We start from the raw sequence: 6000 nt of genomic DNA, 5'->3' as shown, positions 1-6000 counted from the left end.
TATTTTATTGTAGATATTTGTAGAAGATATTCATAGGAGATATTTTGGGAGAGATTTCTAGAACTCCGCTAAGGAGGTGGGAAGCTTCTAGTTTCCTCCCCAACCGTTGGATGGAGGACATTTGTAAATATCTTAGCTATCCATTGTAACTTGGAGTAGGTGTTGCCTCATTTGGCAAAGGCACTCACCAAGGACAAACTAAGAGTGTTCAACCAAGCAAGTGAGTTTTCAAGCCTTGTACTCAAGAGTTCTCTAGTGCAATATAAGTTCATTCTTCTCAAACTCACTCTTGTGTTCACTTCTTCTGTTCCCAAGTTCCTTAAGGAGGGTGGTTAGGCTGACTTAGTGCTAGTGGAAGTGCTAAGTGCCAGCGAGGTTGCTTAGAAAGGTCTAAAGCCGTGATAACGTTCTCTTGAATGGCCTAAGTGTTTGCCTACGTGTACCCCCAAGTGTTGACTACATGTGCCCATGTGTGCACATTGAATAGCTGTAAAACACCCCAATTGTTGGCTAGATGTGCACACTGAATGGCACAAGTGTTGCCTAATTGTGACCATGCATGCCCACAACTGTTGCCTAAGTGTAAACCCAAGTGTGCCTATGCGTGCTCTTGAATGCCCCAAGTGTCGCCTTAAGTGTGCCTATACGTGCCCCCAAGTTTTGAATAAGTGTGTCTACGCGTGCACCCAAGTGTAGCCCATGTGTCGCCTAATTGTACTCTTGAATGACCAAATGTTGTCTAAGTGTGCTCTTGAATGCAACAAGTGTGCACATATACGTGCCCATAACTATGCCTACGCGTGCCCCCCTAAGTGTGCCTAAGTGCATATGAAGGTAGTGCACAAGGTAGCAGTACCATACGCAAGGCCACACAAGGTGTATGCATAGTGGCAGGCTACCGCGCACTTGGCCACAATCAAGGCATTACCGCACAGACAATGTCGTGTGCTCGGGTGCAAGTATAGTTGCGCTACCCCTCATAAGGTTGCAGGCCAACGTGAGCACGACTACAGACAAGGTTGCACTTTCATGCCCATGGATGCAGGTATGGCTACACAAGTCGTGCGTATGATGGCAGGTTGTCTTGAACACAGCTGCACTACTGAGTACGCATGTGGCTGGCATGGCCGAACAAGGTGCAGGCTACCGCTTGCGTGGTAGTAAGCAAGGTTGTACCGCACGGACATGGATGCTGGCTATCGTACATGGGTGTAGGCATGGCTGCACTACCGCACGAATGGCAGCTGGCATGCCAGCATAAGGTGTAGGCATCATTGCGGGCAAGGTTGCACTAGCGCGCACAAGGCTGCTAGCGTCGAGGCAGGCTGTCGCGCACATGGATGCAGGCGTGGCTACAATACCGCACACATGGTTGCATGCCACCTCGTGCACGGCTGCGGGTAAGGCTCCACTATCACGAGCCCGGGTGTAGGCTACCTCGCACACATGGCTAGGGGCAAGGGTTCACCACCACTCGTAAGGTGGTAGGAAACAATGCACATTGCTACGGGAAAGGGTACACAACCGCACGCTAGGTGACAGGCGCGGCCACACATGGCTGCGGGAAATCGTGCAGGCTGCGCTCACTGGGCTGCTGCCTATGCCGCACTTCCACGCACATGGTTGCGACCAAGGTTGCACATGCCTTGCACAAGGTTGCATGCGTGGCCACACTTATCGTGTGAAAGGTTGCAGGCATGGCGCACATGACATGCAGATGGCTGCACAGCCGCACCCAAGGGTACGTTCCTTGACGCAGATGCCACGCGCTTCACTGCACTAATGAGCGCAAGGTTGCTAGCATGGCCGCACATGCCATGCTCCTGGCTGTCCTACCACTCGCAAGGTTTCCTGCATTGCTGCACACCGCCCTCCAGGTTGCATGCATGGCTGCATGTGCCACGCCCATCGCTGCCTCGCCATGTGCTTGGTTTTATGGAGTTACCGGACATGCCACGTACTAGGTTACAGGCTCGGTTGCACCGTCGTGCACAAGGTTACGTTGCATGGTCGCACATGCATTGCGCATGGCTGCACTACCGCATGCAAGTTCACGGGCATAACCTCCCATACGGCGATCATGATGGCTAGCATGGCCGCACATGCCATGGGCATTTCAGCACATGGCATGCAAAAGGTTGCAAGCATTGCTGCACTTCCATGCCCACGTCTGCAGTCCACCGTGCACATAGCTGAATGTACATGGCTTACATATGGGTGCTGCCATGGTCCCCATGGTCCATGCAACAGAGGCTCCTTTGCAGCCTTCGGCCACACACGAGGCACCAACTGCTGCACACGTCAAGGCCATGCCCACACAACATAGTTTGGGTCTTGAAATCATGTTGTGAAAAACATCCCTTTGGGTTAGAAAAGCCTTGCAATTGGCTATTTGGCACTCAAAGTACAATCATTTTCACTTAAACCCCGTATTTCCATTTTTTTGGGTATTTTTCATAATGTTTCAATTATAAAATATTAAAAATATCAAAATATGTTGGAATGGTCCAATATCTTTTCAGAACATTCTATCAACCTTTGGAAGACATCCAAAATTTAGTTTTCAGAAAAATACATTAAAATGAATTTTTCATATTTTTTTGAATTTAATATGTTTTTTAATATTAAAAAATTAATACAAAAATAAATATTGATCAGAAAACTATGATTTTTATATAAAAATAATCTTTGGATTTTTCATTAATTTCATACCAAATTTCATTTGATTTGGATATTTGACGCTCAAAAAATAGTTCGGTATATTTTTTGGGGGGGGTCATGTCTCCTTCTGGAAAGGGGCAAAGAGCATAATAACTACCTTGAGGGAGTAGGGTGCCACTCTCCCCGGGTGGTTTCTGAGGGCGGCATAGTGGGGCAACAGATAATGAGCGGGCATGGTAGGCAAACCCAAAAGACCCATGGCATGGGAAAAAAAGTGAAATGGCATGTCGGTTTCGATGAGTTGGCCCTTGGTGTGCACCGATGCCTACCACTGTGTGCGGCTAGATGTGCATGGCTGCCTGCCTTGCATGCCATGACCCCATAGCTGTTGTCACGTGTGCCAGTCGTGGCACAGCATGCCCAAGAAAGGTGCACGTCCTTGCGAATAGCATGTAAATGGCGAGTCCCCTTCTGTCGCACAGCATTGCCTGCCACCGTGGGCTACTAGGCGCACATGGCTACTTGCCATGTTCTGCCCCACCCCCACCTCTACTGTCATAAGTGCCCATTGATGCACAGCATGCCCAACGAAGGCATGGCATGTGAAAACATGTACATGGCGAGTCCGTCTCGACAGTCATTCCCTCTGTCGCACACAGTTGCCTGCCATTATGTGCTGCTGGGCACGCATGACTGCCTGCCTTGCACTACTGTGCCTCCACATCTTCCACCACATGCATCTGTCACCGTACAGTATGCCCAAGAGTGGCATGGCATGTGCAAAATACCTGCACGGTATGTCGGTTTCAAAGATTTGGCCCTTGGTGTGCATTGTGCCTGCCACGGCGTGCTGCTTGGCCCTCATGGTTGCCTACTATATACCGCTATGCCTCGATAGCTATTGCCTCTTGTGCTCGTAGCTGTAAAAAAAGCCCAACAAAGGCTTGGCATGTATGTGAAAACAAGTACATGGCTCGTCTGTCCAGATGGTTAGTCCATCTGCCACACACCACTGCCTGCAACTGTGTGCTGCTAGGTGCGCATGGCTCCCTACCTTCCGTTGCCATGCCCCCACAATTGGTGTCACATATGTCCGTAGCTACACAGCATTTTCAAGAGAGGCATGCATTTGAAAACAAGTAAATAGCCAATGCATCCTGATGTTCAGCCCCTCTGCTGCACACAACTGCCTACCACCCTGGGCTATTGGGTGCGCAAGGGTTCCTGCCTTGTGCTACCATACCCCCAAAGCTACTTCCAGATGTGCCCGTAGGTGCATGGCATGCCCAAGATAGGCCTAGCATGTGAAAATCACCATCAAGGCACGTTGGTTCTGATGACTGCCTTTGATGTGCACTATGGCCTACCACGGTGTGCTGCTGGGTGTGTATGGCTCCTTGCATAGCTGCTGCCACATACGCCGATAGCCACATAGCATGCCCAAAAGTTGCATGGCAAGTGAAGGACAACAACATGGCATAATGGTCTTGATGATTAGCCCCTTGTTTTGTACCTTGGCCGGCCAATGCATGCTGGTGGGTTTGCATGGTTGCCTGCACACTGCACCTACACCCTCACCGCAGCTTACTGCCACTTTTGCTAGTTTTTGTATAGCATGCCCAAGAGAGTAATCGCATGTGAAAACGTGGAAATGATGTATTGGCCCCATTGATTAATCCCATCTATACACTGAGGTAGTTTGACGTGCTTTGCTTTTTGCCATGTGCAGTTGTGCTAGTGCCACTTTTTGTGAGCATGGCCATAGTCACGCATTTCCACCCCACTTTGCCCTTTGTCTTGTCGTCATATGTAGGTCATGGTTCAAGGGGTGGGCTGTTGTCTACATTGACATGCCCAATGAATGGGTTTCACGGAAACATTGGCCATGTCAATTTGCACAATAAATATTTGGTTGGTCCCCCCCCATCCCATTTTTTTTTTAAATTGCATTATCGTGGGTTTGATGCTTGCAAGGGTTTTTTCATGGTCGGTTTTGTGGCCTATGCAATTTGGAGAAGTGCGTTTCTAAGTCATGCCTAGGTGTGGAGGTGTTTGCATGCCTTTTTGTGGCCAGTGTTATAATATGAAATTAACATGGGTCTCAGGAGAACATAGGTTGCAAGCTTGCAGGTGGAGGTAGATCATGAGTCCCTCCCCCCTTTTGGCTTTTTAAAAAATTTCCATTCTCGTGGGTATGTTGCTTGCAAGAGTTCTGTCATGCTCGATTTTGTGGCCTTTGCTATTTGGAGGAATGCGTTTCTAAGTCATGCCTAGGTGTGGAGGTGTTTGCATGCCTTTTTGTGGCCAGTGTTATAATACGAAATTAATATGGGTCTCTCGAGAACATAGGTTGCAAGCTTACAGGTGGAGGTAGATCATGAGTCCCTCCCCCCTCTTGAATTTTTTAAAAAATTTCCATTCTCGAGGGTATGTTGCTTGGAAGAGTTTTGTCATGCTCGGTTTTATGGCCTTTGCTATTTGGAGGAATGCATTTCTAAGTTGCGCCTAGGTGCGGAGGTTTTTGCATGCCTCCTGCGCAAGTGTTATAATGCAACATTAACGTGGGTCTCTAGAGAATATAGGTTTGCAAGCTTGTAGGTGGAGACAGATCACGAGTCCCTCCCCCTCCCCCCCCTTTTGTTTTTAAAAAGAAAATTGCATTCTCATGGGTTTGTTGCTTGCAAGAGTTTTCTCATGCTTGGTCTTGTGGCCGTATAGTATTTGGAGAAATGTGTTTCTAAGTCGTGCCTAGGTGCAGAGGTGTTTGCATGCTACCTACCGGAAGTGTTATAATACGACATTAACGTGGGTCTCTGATGACCATAGGTTGCAAGCTTACGAATGGAGACAAATCACATGTTCCTTCCCCCCTCCCCTTGTTCTTTTAAAAAATTTACATTATCGTGGGTTTGTTGCTTGCAAGAGCTTTCTCATCCTCGGTCTTGTGGCCTTTGCTATTTGGTGAATTGCGTTTCTAAGCCGCGCCTAGGTGTGGAGGTGTTTGTATATCTCTTGCCGCAAGTGTTATAATACGACATTAACGTGGGTCTCTGGAGAACGTAGGTTGCAAGCTTGTAGGTGGAGATAGATCTCGAGTCCCTCGACCCCTGTTGATTGTTGAGATTTTCGTGCTTAGCAGGGCTATTGATTTTTCTTCTACCAAATCCTTATTATGTTGTAGTAGGTTTGGTGGTGGATTGTGTCGGCAGTGGACGCAATGCACGTGAGTGGCTATTGTTTTTCTTATGGTTGTGGTCTCTTTGCTTGTGCATTGAACCACTATGCACAGATACCTCAATGGGTTGCGATGGGCCAAAAGTGTCTTTGTCAACAACTTGA

Source organism: Macadamia integrifolia, chromosome 3 (assembly GCF_013358625.1).
Source record: "Macadamia integrifolia cultivar HAES 741 chromosome 3, SCU_Mint_v3, whole genome shotgun sequence".
In the NCBI taxonomy this organism is placed as follows: domain Eukaryota; kingdom Viridiplantae; phylum Streptophyta; class Magnoliopsida; order Proteales; family Proteaceae; genus Macadamia; species Macadamia integrifolia.
The sequence above is the reverse complement of the archived record's forward strand: the minus strand, read 5'-3'. Positions refer to the sequence as shown.